Genomic DNA, 17,853 nt, shown 5'->3' with positions numbered 1-17,853 from the left:
TCTGCAGATCTCTATCATGCCCCTATTCTGTATGGAACCCCAAACCATGATTTTTCCTTCACCAAACTTGACTGATTTCTGTGTGAATCTTGGGTCTATGCAGGTTCCAATAGGTCTTCTGCCACTTTTCCAAATGATCATCTAGAAGTCAAGTTATTATTTGTTGCTCTTGCAACTGGGATTGACGAGAAGACTTTTGTCAGGTAGTGTATACATGCAGGGTCTTGACAATATTATAGGAAGATATGTGATCCATTTTGTTGAGAATAATGAGAATAATTCTACCCGCTTCCCAGATGGAGCAGTCACAGCATTAATCAGCAAGGCCTAGCTTATCAGACCTTTTGGACATCTCTTCACAGAGACAACATGTAGGCAACATTCAGGAAAGCAGGGCGAGATGGATTCTGTTCAGAGCAACTGGAGCAATGTGGCACAATGGGAGAGCTGATTAAGTCAGAATAATGCTTTCCTGTCTGCAAACTGATTATTACAAGTTGGACATGGTGCCCACCCTGTAACATATGACGTGCCATCATCCATCCATCCATCTGATTGACTCCCTCGCTCTCCACCTTGTTTATTTTTAGGCGAACGCCAATGGGTGGGACTCGCATGCTGATGGAATGACGCTTGTCAGGCGGATTAAAACTAAAGATGAACCATGTGGGAGTTTCCGCCTGTGGATAAATCTCATTAGCATACCGGCTCGGCTGTAAATTTAATGAATGACGGGCTGGAGAGGATGAGGTCGGGTGAGTAAACAGGCAGACGTAACGCCATAGTGCCACTAAGACCCCACCTGGCCACCATTAATCATTAGTATAGCACGCTGCCAGTATTCATGCCATTGCCAAGGCCTCAGACATCATTACACATCTGGGTTGGATTTGATGTTTGTACATACTGTACTTTTATATGCATTGCTGTCATCAAGGGGTCAGGGTCAGGCTGCTTTGTGTGATCTGGATAGCTCCTGCTGGACATTCCGTATCTATGTTTATAATTGTAGAACTAACTATTATCATATTTATTACTATTTAAATGAGTTATGCAATAATTTCTGGTTCATTTCACTGTGGCAATCCCTGTTAAAGAAAGAAATAAGCAGAAGAAAATAAATAAATAAATATATAATAGACTTATTATTAATAAAAAGCAAAAGTAGAGTTTATCAAAACTTGAACTGTTTTTGTTGCTCAAGAAGCCTAATTTAATTCTATTAAATGCTTCCCAGTGTGTACATTAAGGCCCAATCCCAATTCTATTTTTGTACCCCACCCCTTTCCTTTGGCCCTTCAAACAGAGTGTGAAAGGTAAGGGCTTCAAAATGTACCCCTAAAAAATGGGACACCACTACAGCACCTGCACACGTCATCATATGTCATTGTGAGCTCTTGCTTCATATGAAATCGACGATTACGACTGCTGCAGTTATTCCAGTTGCGTTATTTTTAGGTATTTATCTTCAGGAAATCACTGAAGGCAATGATATCATGTTATCATAACAATCTAAAGCTGCGGTCACACTAGAGTTTATGCCTGCAAAATTCTGTCATACGGCGCTGCGAAAGGGGATGGGATTAAACAAGATGATTAAACATTTTAAAAAAAGCGAGTGATTGCTCCATATTGTGAATTTCTGTTCAGAGAGGTCATGTTTTGATACTCGATTGGTCTCGTGCAATCATGTGATGCGATTTAGCAGGTCAGAGTTCACTAAGCTTGAACTTTGCATCGCAGTGAACTGCAAGACTTGACGCATGAACTTGCGTTTCCGGTCTGACGCATTCACGTGCGTACGAATGGAAGTCTATGAGGAGAAAAGTGCAGTGTGACCGCAGCTCTATGTGACAATAAGCTCGTATTGTCACACCCTTGGCTCATTCCTGTTGCTCCAATCACCGGTCTCCCTCACCATCCACCACTCACCACACCCGTGAACAATCACCAGAATACTAATTACCTGCACCTGCACCCGCAATCACCACAGAACATAAATACTCGCCTCTTTCACTCACTCTTCGGCTGGAATTAAAGTTGAACAGTTCACCTCATCTTCTCTCTCTTCCTCTCGTCTTCCGTGGATGTTTCTCTTCAACTGTGGATGCATATGCAACAAATAAGGGAAGTGACTAAGCTTATCTGGTTATTTATATTTTAATTGTATTTACGGTTTAATTATATTTTCATTTCTACTTTTGTTTTCTAAAAGCATGATGGTAAAACATGAGCGCCGTTATAAATGCATTAAAATATGTTTTTTTGTCATAATTCATAATTATGACAACAAAATATTAATTTGTGGATCTCCTGACTTCAGGTTACAGGTATGCAGCCGTTGTGGCTGGTGTATTCTGGGAAATTTTCTTACCCCTTGGTTTCAAATGTGGTCCTGAAAAATCTCTCTTTCGAGGGCTATCTAGCCCTTCCTCTTTGCCCTACACCTTCAAGATAAAGAAAATTGGGACACCCCCACCCCTTCAAGTGAATGCACAAAACGAGGGGTAAGGGGAAAGGCTAAGGGGTAGAACTGTGATTGGGCCTTAATGCTATTTTTTTTTTAAACTAATTTCTTCCCTTTTATTTTCCTGCTCATTCAGACCTCTTTGCAACACAGCACTGACATCTGTTGTAGTTTGCCTTTTGTTCACTCAACATAATTAAAGCTGCTTATTGAGTGCAGGATACACAAGTGGTCCATCAGTGCAGTTGATAATGTAGGTTTGATTTGGAGGCCAAGTAGCATTGTGCTTACAATTTGTTATTGAATTAAAGGAATAACAGAGGGGAAAAAAGCACAATTCGGTCTCGCTGTACATCTCCTTAGAGATGAACGGCCTGCCAGGCTGCCCACGATGGCCTGGGCCAAGGTGCCATATTGTAGCAATTGGTCCTGCACGCTGGTGGCTGTCACTTAGCTCTGCGTGTGTGACAGCCTGAGCTCTCTGTCTGTCTGCCAGGCCTCCCCGCACACCCCACCCCATCCATCTGCTTTCGGACCCTCTGAGATGCCACCTTGCACCCAGAGACTTAGCTCGCTTTGGTTCCCATGACTGCATTACATATTGAAAAGGCTCAGTTCCTATCCCGTTGTGCCACGTTGCCCCAGTTGCTCTGAACGGAGTCCATCTCAGCCTGCTTTGCTGTACGTTGCCCACCTCTGGTTCCTGTGAAGAGGTGTCCAAAGGGACTTGGTTTGGCTAATGAGTTGGGCCTGGGAGATGAGTTGTAATATTCCTAATATTTCCTTAGTAGTAGTAGTAGTAATCATGTGTCTTCCAATTATATTGCCATTTAATTGTAAGGACATTTAATTAGATAACTCTACATTTAAATAAACAATATTGTAATGAACTGATGGGTAGGATCTAAAGCCTCTGAATGCTCGTCCCTAAATAAATGAATAAATACATACATACATACATACATACATACATACATACATACATACATACATAAATAAAGCAATCTAGACGTGTATCTTGACTTATAGTTTAAAATGCAGCTGACCAAAAAAAACTAGCAATATAAATTGTATGTTTTGCTAAAAGTAGTTTATATATATATCAGTTGAAGTCAGAATTATTAACCCCCCTGAATTATAAGCCCCAGTTAATTTTTTTCCCTCTCAATTTCTCTGTATTAAGGATTTCACACATTTCTAAACATAATAGTTTTAATAACTCATTTCTAATAACTGATTTGTTTTATCTTTGCCATGATGACAATAAACAATATTTTACTATATATTTTTCTAGATATAGATTTAAAGGACACTTCTATACAGCTGTGTGACATTTAAAGGCTTAACTAGGTTAATTAGGTTAACTAGGCAGGATGGGTAATTAGGCAAGTTATTGTATAATGATCGATTGTTCTGTAGACCAAAGATTCTCAACCGGTGGGCCTCAGAAATCTTGCAGGTGGGCAACTCTCAGCCTCATGTTCGCGTCTAGTACACGTAAGTCTGTGAAAGTGGAAGTCTCTCTTTGTGTATTTTTGTGTGAACTATTTAATATATCCACATAGTTATAGTATAGTCTAAATTAATGTCCTGTAAGTGTTTTATAACTAACGCGTGCCCATACAGGTGGATCTAGTGAGGCTCAATTGTGTTTCTACTATAGACTGTAAAACAGACTTGCACATGAGCTTCAGACGCGCTCTTGCGCAGTTGTTTACTGATCCTGTCATCTCCCAATAATATCGAGCTGCAAACTCAACCGCCATCAGATCGACGCGTTTCAACAGATTATAAATTTTTTGGAGATTTTTTGCATTTAATTAAGAATTTTGCAGGATCGCAAAAATTGTCGACTTTTTGTTGATTTTTGTGTTGGGTTCAGCGATTGCGAAATCGTGAAAAACAAGGGGGTCTGAGTAATCGTTAAAAAAAAGACAAAAAAATACAATTTCTGTAATGACGATGATAAAAATTGCAATAGCTAAACAGCAGACAGCCATTTAGGGTTGACAATTCTACATAAAGAACTCAACCCACACATTTTTACAGTGATGCATGTCTTCTGTCTAACATATATGCACAGATCATGATGGTCAGTCGTTCAGGCTTTGTCTGCTGCCTTCTGCCTTGCTGGTTTGGCCTCAGCTGTATTGTCTTGTTTAATGACTGCTCACTTTCACCAAAAGCTGATAAGGTACTTTGCAACGACTTTGGTCCACATTAACCATCCATGTTTGATGTTATTGAATCGGTACGAGACGAAAATTCAAATGCTTTGTAAATGAATTGAAACCTCAATGAGAGGGTTTCTTTTTTCACGCCATCGCGAATCCAGACACATTATTTGTGTCAGAGCAAAGCGTATCATCTCCAGAGTTAAAGAGAGTGACTCAGACAGTAAGCATTGCCAGAATTCAACACTCTCTCGCTTTCTGAGCAGCTATTTTCCAGGCTGTCTGCTAGCCGGCCGTGCCAATGAAAGACTCTGGTCTGCGGCATGCAAGCCATTTAATGAGACTTCTGTGCTGATCTGAGCACAAATGAGCCAAGGGAAGTTTGATGTGCCACTCAAAAACGGTTTTCCATCATTATCTAAATCTAGCATAAAACCCCCATAACTTTGAGGCTTAAATTAGTTTTAGAGAATATTTTTGCTCATTAATGTCACGTCAGTCTGCAAGATGTATCCCAAAGATAAATGAGAAAATGGAAATTGTACAGCACAAAGGACGGAGATGCCGTCATCTTTTTGCGGTCGTGTTTTAGTAAGCCTTTCAAATAACCTTTTTCTTTTTTATTACAAATAAAATTATGTGATGGGATGTTGAATATTTAGATGATACCTGTCCGGGGCACTGCAACCGAACACTTTGTGATCTGCGAGTTCAAAAAAGGTCATGAATATCTTTAGAAATGCTGGAGAATCTGTCTTGGGGATTACGCCGGCTCGGAAAAGTAATTAGTTGCAGCATAGATGTATTGCAGAATGACTAGGAACTAAGAAGCTTTCGGGGCTCCAATTAAAACTTTATAGGAAACTCAGATCTGTACATTACATTGCATGAGTGCATGAGAAAAGACACCAGGTAGGGGGAGATAAGCTTCATTTGCATACATTCTAAATATACTGCGTATACAGTAAGCTGAGGTTGTTGGGTTCGCCTTTGCAAAGTGAGTTTGAGCTGCATAATTTGTAGCTCTTTGTGAATATTGTGATGCAAAAAAGAAGGCAGATGTTATCATTTGAAAGTGGATATTGACATTAATGAAATAAGTCAACTGCAATCACTTGTTAAGCTTTGAAGGGAATTTTGACCTGTACACCAAATACTGTATTTAATGGTAATGGCCCATTTCCACTGGGTGGTACGGTATGGGTCGGTGCACTTTTATGGCTGTTTCCACTTTCAAAATGTACCTAAAAGCTTTTTTATTTATTTATTTATTTTTTTAAATTTACTTATTTATTTATTTTTTCATTTATTTATTTTTTCTGTAAATTTATTTTATTTTCATTTTTATTATTATTATTTTATTTTATTTTATATTATTATTTAATGCATTTCCTTTTCATCAATTTTTTTTTTTATTATTTATTTATTTATTTTTTTTATGTCAATTTGTCTTTTCTTTTTTTCAATTTATGTATGGTTCAAAAAAAAAAAGAAAAAATGAAAATACCTTTGTAATTGAATACCTTTAATGTACTGTACCTTTTGTCAAAAACACAATAAAAAAAAAAAAAAAAATGTACCTAAAAGCGAACTGTACGCTACCACTTTTTTTCCAAAGGGTACCAAGCACAACAAAAGGATACTAAAAGGTGGAGGTAGACCAGCAGCTGAACACTATTGGTTTACAGAGAAGCCTCTCTAGCATGTACACAATCCAGGAGAATGAAAACAAAGACAGCACCATTTTTAAATACACAGCCGAGACATTACACTGTAATAATATATACATATAATAACGAGCCATGGTCGAACCAAGCTCAAACAAACCTTGTCATCTTCTTGATGAACAGCCACAAAGCCAAGAAGAACAAAACCTGCCCTGTCCTGCTGTTGTTTTACGAGGTATCTCACACCTGTATGTAATCAGTTCATTCATCTCCTGTGTATTTAAGTCCCTAGCTGCGTCCCAAATCGTATACTTATGCACTATTCTACGCCATTTTGTAGTATAAGTAGTGTGTTTACACTGAAAACTCTAAAAATAATAAGTGCACTTTTACTGCCCAGATGATGCACTCATTGAACAGGTAAAATGAAGTGTGTAATAATGGACACTTCACGCACTCAACAGTCACAGAATTGCTCATGTAGCGGAAGGGGCAGAGCTATCAGGTGCACATGTTGGATAACTTTATTTATTTTGGGTAGTGAAAGCAAAATTCTCTTATGAGAGTGATTAAAGCGCCTCCCGATGGTGAATGTGGTTAAACTAACGGCAGGTATTATTTGATACTTCGGTCAGTTATTTCACTATTTTTAGAGACCGTCAGACGTCATCAGGGAAACAGTTTGAATTTTCGTTTAGTAAAACTTACTTAAAAACTTAAAAAATACATACATATACTATGCTGTTGAGTGTGTAAGTGCATAAGTACATAGTGCATGAATGCATAGTGTGCCATTTGAGACGCAGTTCCTGTGTTCAGTTAGTTCCTTGTCCGGTATTCTCAGTTGTTTCTTGTGGTCACCCCTTGCCGTTCCTGTGTCTCCTGTATTCTCGATGTCCTTCCAAGTGAGTGTTTGTAAATAAATCGGTTTTGATAAATCCTGCGATCCTTTTTGCCTTCCTGAGTGAGTCAATGCGTTACAGCGAGAGTGATATGCGAAAAAACAAAGGAGCAAATGATTCTTTTAGCAACCTAAAACATGAACAAACTGCCATGTTTAACTATTATCATCACCTTTTGGACTATTATGAACTCTGAATGATGGAATTACTCTCTAACAGAGGTTGCATGTGCTTGTGAAGTTTAAAGATACAGATGAGAGGTTTGCTCTGACTGTGGGCTATATATTGCGTGTTGTTTTTGTACCCAAACACGGACCGACCAAATGTATGCTGTGTGTAGTTTTCTATAATTGGCAGACTGAGGCTGGAGGCTGTAAGGGTCTGTATGTGTTCATATATGTTGGATTTATTTATTTATTTAATTGCAGACAATAGAGTAGGCTATTTTGCATTATCATTGACCAGTGGAAAGGAAGCAGTGGAAACGCAAGCCTGATAAAGGTGACCCGTAATGACCCCTACCGTACCGTACCGCACCACTCAGTGGGCCGTAAGATACTTGGAGCTGGAGTGAGTTCCTTGAATGACTATTAAAGGAGTGTTGTTCACTCTAAAGATAAGTTTATTAATGCGGACACAAATGCACAATATTGTAGGGTTTATTAAAACATGGACTTTAATATTTGCTGTAATGCTTTAATATTTAAGCATGTTGAAGCCAGATAAATTCTGATTTGACTGTTTGGTTTGTTCATCAGCTGGAAAATGAATTTATACTCGTCTCTTTAAAGAATATCTAGTAAAATATTTTGTACTTTCATCATGGCAAAGATAAAAGCAATAAGGTATTAGAATTAGTTACTAAACCTATTACGTTTAGTAATGTTGAAAAAAAATTATTTATATTTATATATATATATATATATATATATATATATATATATATATATATATATATATATATATATATATATATATGTGTATATATATATGTATATATATATGTATATATGTATATATATATGTATATATATATATATGTATATATGTATATATATATGTATATATATATATATATGTATATATATATATATATATGTATATATATATGTATATGTATATATATGTATATGTATATATATATATATATATGTATATGTGTATATATATATGTATATATATATGTATATATGTATATATATATGTATATATGTATATATGTATATATATATGTATATATGTATATATGTATATGTATATATGTATATATGTATATGTATATATGTATATATGTATATGTATATATGTATATATATATATGTATATATGTGTATATATATATATATATATATATATATATATATATATATGTATATATATATGTATATATATATATATGTGTGTGTGTAAAAATATAATCAAATGGACACTCTCTTGTATTCAACTTCTAATTCAACATTGTTTATACACAAGTTTATAAAATATGTTCATTACACAATGCTATGTTTTACCAATTATGTAATTTCATTTCTTACTAAAAGTACATTTTGAATATAAATGTCATTAAAATATTATGACAAATTTACATTTCAAATAGCAAATTTCTCCATTTCTAGCTGGCAGCAAGCTCTCTGCTACTCCCACATGGTAGCCCACTGAAGCTAAGCAGGGCTCAGTACCCGGATGGGAGACCACATGGGAAGCTATAGGTTGCTGTCGGAAGCTGTGTTATGGAGACCAGCATGGGCACTCAACCTGCGGACTGTGTGGGTCCTAAAGCCCCAGTATATAGATCGGGACTCTATACTGCTCAGTAATGCAGAGTTCAGACTGCAGTATTTTCAAATTAGTCCTGTCCCGGATATTTTCACTCTGCATGACTATGTGGGCTAGCTTTGAGTAGCTGCAAGATGGATCGACGACTGAATGACTTTACAATAGGAAGAATTGCTGACAACTTTGTCCAAACACACGCAATAAGTGACATGGAAATAATGCGAGTTCACATAGTATATCTTTTATTATTAACTACATGATGAGAAAGAAGCCTTTAGTGGGGTGGAAAATGTATTTATTTTGCTCACCTGGCTTTAAAGGGAATTGGCAATTTCTCCTTATCTTTTTTTTTGACCTGGTTATGATATAGCTCAGATGACATGTCAAACAGAGATGGGTGCTCCTGCCAAATTTTCAGTAGTTTTTCCTTCATTTCATAGGTCTGAATAAAATGAAAATGAGCACTTTTAACTTCTCATCATGCAAACTCCACACAGAAATGCCAACTGACCCAGCCGAGGCTCGAACCAGTGACCTTCTTGCTGTGAGGCGATCGTGCTACCCACTGCGCCACCGCGTCGCCCGCTCCAGATATTTAGCATGCCAAATATCTCACGGGTGTTATTGACTCATCGGCGATTCTCTTGGATCACGTCATTGATCGTTCACACTGTGTGATTGTTACTCGCGTGAACGAGCACAGATTTGCCTGTGATTTCAGGCATTTGTGTCATCTTTCGAGTGAGACATTAAACCGAGGTCCTGAGTCTCTCTGGTCATTAAAAATCCCAGTTTAACCCCGACATCCTGACCAAATTTGCCCACTGGCCTCTGTCCATCATGGCCTCCTAACCATCCCCATCATAATTGGCTTCATTAGTCTTCTCTCAACCAATCAGCTGGTGTGTGGTGTGCGGTCTGGCGCAATATGGCTGCCGTCGCATCATCCAGGTGGAAGCAGCACACTGGTGGTGGATGAGAAGATTCCCTCAAAAAATGTGTAAAGCCCTTTGAGTTTAATGTAAGGAATTATTATTATTTTTATAAAAATATTTGCACTTTTTGTAGATCAATATGATATAACCTATTAGAGAACATGAACACATTTGTGAAGGAACATGTATTTATCTATTTGCTCTTTTAAAAATTCCCAGGTCGTGCTGGATTACATAATTATTAAGTACTACTAAACATATTAAAAAAATAAGTTAAATATGAAGAAATTTTGGAATCCATGTTTCACTTTAACTGATTATATAATTTATTGCCAAGGAAATTTTATTAAATCAGGAAAAAGCAAACCAGAAACATTTAACTACTTTTCTCAGACTGTTTGGGCCCAACTTTATCTTTCCTGTTTTAATTGTGCGCATAAATCTTCTTCATTTTGCAATCTTTGCCAAGATATAAAGCAGTGAAGTGGATTAGATTTAGCAACAGAACCACTTATCCGCTCGCAGTTTACCCCGAACACCTTTGCTTCTTGATCGCTTAGTGTTTAGCTAGTTTAGCTCATACACTGTATTCTAATGTAAATGCAGTAATTAATTCAGGCAGACAAGCACTTGTAAGGATGTTTAGTGTCTTGTTCAGCAAGAAACAAAATCACTACTTTATCAGCTCGCTTTAACAAGTAGAGCCAGAACCAATTTATTCTCGGGTAACTTTGACAAGGGAAAACTTAGCGCAGTATGTGTGGAAAAGGAACAAGAATAAGGGCTTAAAAAAGAAAACGGGAGATGTGCAAATGCACTCTGTTTCCTAGATGTCACACAAACCAAGACGTTTCAAAGGAGCCGTAACTGGCGAGATACAATAATGTCCAATAATCGGACAGAAGGCACCAGAGGTGGTGCAATTTAGGATCAAAGGAGTGGTGAAAAATTGGAGATAATCATTCCATCTTGGGTTTGATACAAAGAGATCATGCCATGAGTGTGAAAGTGTTTATGGATGCGCTAATCAGTCTCCATCAAGATGTGGTCCGGAGCTCCAGCCATGGCCCTTTTTTTTTGGTTTGTGAGGTTGTTTCACTGGAAGAGGGTCTTTGATCATTGCTTCACTAAGCACACAACCTACTGTCTTCAAATAACCTCTTTCAGTTTTCCAATACTGTTACTTTCATCATTTTGGTATCCTTGAGGCTTTGAAATGACCACTGTAAACTTTTCTATTAATACTGCAGGTCCTTTGTTTCGATTTTGGGGCCACAGAGCTGCTACCGTTGCACAAGATGTTCTCTCCCAACTTTTGTCCTAAAAGATCATACGCTGAAAAAAAAATATATATAAAAGGTGTTGGTTTTACTTTGAACCCATTTTGACTCTGAAGCCGATTGTAAATTTTACTGAAAAATCACACGGGAAAGTTCAGACAGTTCAAGTCCCTATGAAATTACCGTCAGTATAGCTTGTAAGTTTATCTATGAGTAGCAGTATCAACACCTATTAAGCAGGCAGTCTGATAATACTCAAATTGACCATTAAAATAAAGTGTTACCTTTTCTTTGTTCTTATGTAAATCCCATGAGTGTAAACAGCTCAATCTGAACAAAACACCAACTGTGATTGGATCATTAATAGGCTGTATTTGACTGGCCACAATGTTTACTTTTGAGATTACAACAATGGTTTCACCTCCCTTATTTTTAAGTTGATCTGAGCTTGTTTTACACATGTTATGTATGTGGGATGCAGGGAGACTAAAAAGGAGTAGTTTTGTGAAGCAGGCAGCCAAGCATGACCATAGAGTGTTCACAAATGATTAGAACATAAAATGCAGGATATACAGATTATAACTTTATTCTGAGCCACACCAAAGAGGCATAAGGTCTGTTTGAGTGTATCTTTTCTTAGTTTAATGTCTATTGTGAAATTTTCCATGCACGTTTGTGATATAATGAGGCAACCATTTATGCATTGTCATATCACTCAACCCTATTCAAGTGAAAGTATGCCAGTAAACTTTTTTTAAACTTCATTAACTATTTTTATTATTTTGTATTATAGTTATGATTATTTTAAATTGAATTGAATTGAATTTTGCACGTGTTTATTTTAGACTACATCACACTATCTGTGTATGTGTGTAAGAGCTTCGGAGCTGAGCTTAATATTCACAACCCTTCCAAATATGGTCAAAACCCAAGCTTTTCATTTTAGGAGTAATCCTGAAAAAGTTCTGTTATAAATAAGTCCATAAAAGAGAATTTGTGAATATACCGAAGCCACATTTCTATTATTTAGATATCAGAGAACAATTTAAAGTTGGCATGAAATCAAAATTAACCCTTCTTATTTGATTTTATTTACTTATTCGCATGTCTATAGTAGTGCTTGTTATAAAACAATGTATCAGTGCATGTCAATATTTAGTAAAAATACATACAACTATGTTCTACAATCATAGATACAACTATCTAACACTCTCTAAATGACTATTCTTTAATTCTGTTCCCATGGAATGCTATCAGAAAGGCCCTCATTAAAGCCTTGCTTTAATCCATTTGTCAATCTTCCTTAATTTTGTAAGAAATGCCCATCTTCCAATGCTCCAATCCTATCTCTATTTTTTTTTCTCTTTTCAGGATTGTTTCACTAGGATGTATGTCATGATGATGGAAATCTTAAAGGGTCACGAAACACCAAAACACATTTTTTGAGCTGTTGACAGTCGTATATGTGTCCCACACTGCTAAAAACACTATTAGGACACCTATATTTCACTAAAAAGTGTAAATCGGTTGTTTTTACTTCCTGTTTGAAACGAATTTTTGAAGCTGCGTCACGGCCATGACATGATAGCGTGTATTCCGGCGTGCAGACTGGGCGTCTGTGCCAGAGTGAGTCTTATTACGTCTTACAGTGTGTTGCATTAATGCATGAGTAAGGCTTGGTTCAAACCAATCAGCGCGCTCTATTGTGCATCTTCATTAATATTCATTACTGTGTTTACACGACATAGACGCCACGTTGTGTTGGCAAAACAAGCGTGAAGTGTTGCTTTTATAGTTTGCTGCCGTTAAGTTTCGTTTTCTTTTTCTCTCTGTGAGAGCTCAGACTCACGTGTGGATTACAGTGTACGCGACGCTCGAGCAATAACTTACGTGTCTAAGGAGGATTATTGTTTACCTGAGAGCTGTTCTCATCTGCAAACGCTGAGATCGGATTCGCTTGTATCTCTTCATAAAGACGCGGCTCTAGTTGCTGGTGATTGTCCTGTCTCTACAGATTTGGTAAGTGAGCGACTAGTGCTCTTTGTTTATTCAGTTTGTTCGTATCGAACTAAGTTAACTATTGCACCGTAACATGTTAGGACCACAACCAAACTTTAACCTCGTGTAGGGTTTTTAACTGCATTTAGTGACCGGAATAACACACGCGGCTTTCTGACACTACCTGTCGTGTGCATCTAAGTTTCCGGGAAATGCGGAGGTTTTTTTTTTCTCTCATTCGCCGTGCGGTATCAAACATTGCATGAAAAATACACGCTTAGAGCAGATCCTCGAATCAAATATCTCGTTTGTCGCGAGGGGCATGAATGAATTCCCTGAATGAAAGAGCCAAACTGCAGTTAAAGTCCACCATTTAATAATTTGGCAAATAATTCCACTATAGATGTCCATGTAGGTTAAACACCATCACTTTCTACTGTGTGTGAGTATTTTGACTGAAACTCGCGCGTGCCGAAATAGACACTCCCACACCCTCCCACTTTAGTTCCTCCGACACTCCCCCCTAAACAGAGCTGGACACGCCCACTTTTCTGACTTTTTCCAAAGTAGAGGTGTGAAAACACCCTGCTGAAACGAGGGGGTTTCATGGCCCTTTAACTTCAGTTCATGCCATTTCAGTTATTTTGATGACATCACTCTCTGCACTTTAGCTTCTCATTAGACTTCTGTCCAATCAAATGCTCTCTAATCTGTAGTTTTCGTTTCCCTATGCTATAAGTAAATCCAAAAGCTATGCATAAAATTGGTTAGATCTACTTTCTAATAACGTAATTGCAGTACCTCACCACTGCTGTGCATCACTTTCTAATAGGGATGTCCAGATCAGGATCGAGTCCGAGTTATTTGATATCGAGTATCTACCGATTTCGAAACCCAATCCGATACTTCTATAATACTTGAAAAATAAAGAAGAGTTTAGAAACAGATCTTGGAAGAACGTTTCCTGAGCCTCTTGGTATGGAAAGTCAGAAATATCTGGTCCATTTATTGAGACATTTATTAAACATGTCTCTTATAAAAATTTAGATGTGAACATCTCATGGCCAGAAGCAGTTTTACCGAGAATAATTTATCCATTCATTTTACTTCAGCTTAGTGCCTTATTTATCAGGGGTCAACAAAGCAGAATGAACCGCCGCATAAAAATGACAAACAATGCAATTTGAAAATATTGCAAGTGATGAAAGATGAAAATTTGTTAAAATGCACATCTGTTAATCTAATACTTGTTTACTGAAAGGAAATAGGCCTATAAACTACTTACAGTATAGCGATGAGTGTATTACAAGAAGTTATATTATTAAATATTTATGTTAAAGTTTTCTAATAATTCCAGCCAGCTTTTAGTCAATTTGTAATATTGTCAAAAACACAGAACTTTCAGTTGCATGTTAAAAAAAAGGCCTAAACATTACATACAGGACCATTCCAATATTTTGCTCCTCTCCAACTATTGACAGCAGATCTCTCAGTGAGAAAGAGAGGAGGATTTGCATGATATCTTTATTGCTCTATTCATTTTTACCTATCAAATGTAATGTTTAGACCATCACTGTGCCTCTCGCGATCTGTTCACTTGCTTATTTACTCTCGTCGTCATGATTTCCAGGTATTTTGATTAATTTTGGGGGATCACAGAGCCGGTATGAATTTGCGAAAGACACGCAGAGCTTTCGGGAGAAAAGATAACTAGACACTAGATAGAGGAGATGGCTCTGCTCGCATCACAGCATGATAATTTCCGGGAGATTAACATTTGTTTGTGGGCATCCGAGAGTCTCCCGCAAAAGCATAGAGACCTTTTGAGAGACTTGGGATGTCTGCATCTGTATATATTTTAGCTGCAGTGACGCGAGCGCAGAACAGAAATGACATGCTGTTGTGTAAATAAGATATTACATATGGCTATTTAGCTTGTTTATTAAAAAAGGTTGTGATCTGGCGCTGTATAGAAAATACAATTAATGTGACTTCAAGAAGGGCGGGTACAGCCGTTGGGAGGGTGGGGCGTATACCATGTAATGGTATGGGAAACACTGCAATGTTGTTGTCATTAACTTTATAATACCTCCAGACTGCAGACATACTTGTGATTTCCACTTCAAGCTGTTTCGGTGTTCTACTTTGCTGGCGTTTAACCAATAGCGTCTCTGCAACAAAGTGATGTCATGCCACACACGCGCTGCTGTTTCTGTGTGAAGTGAAGAAAGAGGTCTAACGCTGTGCCACAACATAGCTATTAATGTGTTATAAAATAATGAGTATATTCATATGAACATGTGTATTTAAGTCCTGATCAGGAGGTAACGTTAGATTCCGATTGAGTCTAAAACGCGTGATCAAGCCCGATTTCCGATCCCATTGTCGGATCTGGACATCCCTAGTTTTTTAATAATCATCATTATTTCTTATATATTTAACACCATATGGGGCGATGCAGTGGCGCAGTATTTAGTGCTGTCGCCTCGCAGCAAGAATGTCACTGATTCGAGCCTCGGCTGGGTCAGATGGCGTTTCTGTGTGGAGTTTGCATGTTCTCCTTGCGTTCGCGTAAGTTTTCTCCGGGTGCCCTGTTTTTCCCCACAATTCAAAGACATGCGGTACAGGTGAATTGGGTAGGCTAAATTGACCGCAGTGTATGAGTGTGATTGAGTGTGTGTGGATGTTTCCCAGAGATGGGTTGCGGTTGGAAGGGCATCCGTTGCGTAAAAACGTACTGGATAAGTTGTTCTGTTCATTCCGCTGTGGCGACCCTGGATTAATAAAGGGACTAATCCGACAAGAAACTTGATGAATGAATGAATTTAACACCATACAAAGCAGATTTTTGAAACTTGACTGCAAATGGCAAAAGAGGACTGTAGTATTTCGATAGCCATTGCTGGGCAGGTTATTTTGTAGATTGTAATGCAGTATATATTCTTAGTGGACGCTTAAAAGTAATATACCCCACATATCGCTCTAAAATAACCACACATTACTGATTGATTTGGTACAAAAAACTATCAGTGTCTCAAAGTGTACAGCCACTGTCTCAGACTCTGTGAAATGTTTACGTTGCTGTCTCGGCTAACAACAAAGCTAATATATTCCAGAAGGGATTTACGCTAAACGACAAGCAGAGCCCCATCTCTCTGGCAGTCAGGAGATCGGTGGTTCATGCCCGGCTTTATTATGCCACAGTGTGTGCGACTGCCTCCCACCGCACTTCATTAGTTCCCTCTGATACTTAAGCGCAAACACAAAGACTCGGCAGCAGCGCTAAATAAAACAGCTCTGTGAGGCCAGGAGGCGTCTCAACAGTCTGGGATCAATTGGCCCACGCTGGCATCTTACATTTTGACGTCTTTCCTTGTTTTCAGGCTCTTTCCAAAGAATTGTCCACCAGCAACTCTGAAATTGAGATGATTTTATACGCACAAAAGCTCTTTCTCCTGCTGAGAAATATAAGAGATGAAGGAATGCAAATCAGCTCTTTGAAAGGGTATGCATTCAGTTAAACGGCTTCCTATTGAAAATATGAAAAGTTTCTTCTCGGTTATAATGCAAATGTAACCCTGGAAGCCGAAAGGCAGACATGCTATAAATCTATGCAGGGGTTTGGTAACAATAGAGAAAGGTCAGTGTCCGGCTGAAAGGTAAGGTAAATAAATCGAATTACATTAAGGTTAATGGTGACGTGCAATTAAATGAATTCTGTCCTCAAGACAAGCTGACAGGTGATTTGATGAAAAATTTAAGCTTCGGGGTAAAATAAACCTACTTTTACATTTATAGTTCAGGAAGACATTGTGACATACAGTTTCACATTGTGGTAGTCTGCTTGTTTTTTTTTTTGTGATTTTTTTTTTTTCCCCTTCAATAAATGTTTAAACTGTTTAAATTATTATTTATATATATGTGTATGGGATGCAGCCTCATGCCTTAGCATCCCACCAGTGCTGGTATACAGCCATATCGCACTGCTACGAGTGTGATATTGCGTTTATACAACAGTTTGATGGCACAATCGTGTATATAAATAAGAAAATCAAACACAGAGAGTCTAAAAGAGTATTAGGAACTACTTTCTTCCTCCATTCATTCACATCTGCCGCTGTTGTCAAAACAGCAGAAGCCGTTACTAATTCACCAACATCACTTTAGAGCTAGTGTTTGAATGACTCTATAGCAGGGATCACCAAACTTGGAGGTTCGATGACCTGCAAATTTTAGCTCCAACCCTAATGAAACACACCTGAACAAGCTAATCAAGGTCTTACTAGGTACACTTGAAACACCCAGGCAGGTGTGTTGAGGCAAGTTGGAGCTAAACCTTGCAGGGCACCGAACCTCAGGTACTCAGGTAGGCTGTGGCGTTGACATGATGCTCAATTGGTTCTGATAGGCCCAAAGTGTGCCAAGAAAATATCCCCCACACTATTACACCACCCCCACCACCAGCCTAAACCCTTGATACATGGTAGGATGGATCCATGCCTTCATGTTGTTGACGCCAAATTTTGACCCGACCATCCGAGTGTCGCAGAAGAAAATGAGACTCATCAGACCAGGCAATACTTTTTAATCATCCATTGTCCAATTTTAGTGAGCCTGTGCGAATTGCAGTCCTAGTTTCCTGTTTTTAGCTGAC

At 38.0% G+C, this 17,853-nt stretch overlaps 1 protein-coding gene across 1 annotated transcript in view; it reads left to right on the top strand.

Annotated features, from left to right (window-relative positions):
* Positions 1-17,853, top strand: part of LOC141379815 (uncharacterized) — a 461,403-nt gene that overhangs the window by 21,796 nt on the left and 421,754 nt on the right. The window lies entirely within an intron of this gene.

Source organism: Danio rerio, chromosome 21, assembly GCF_052040795.2.
Source record: "Danio rerio strain M-AB ecotype USA chromosome 21, GRCz13ab, whole genome shotgun sequence".
NCBI classification, from domain to species: domain Eukaryota; kingdom Metazoa; phylum Chordata; class Actinopteri; order Cypriniformes; family Danionidae; genus Danio; species Danio rerio.
This window is presented reverse-complemented; position numbering and strand designations above follow the sequence as displayed.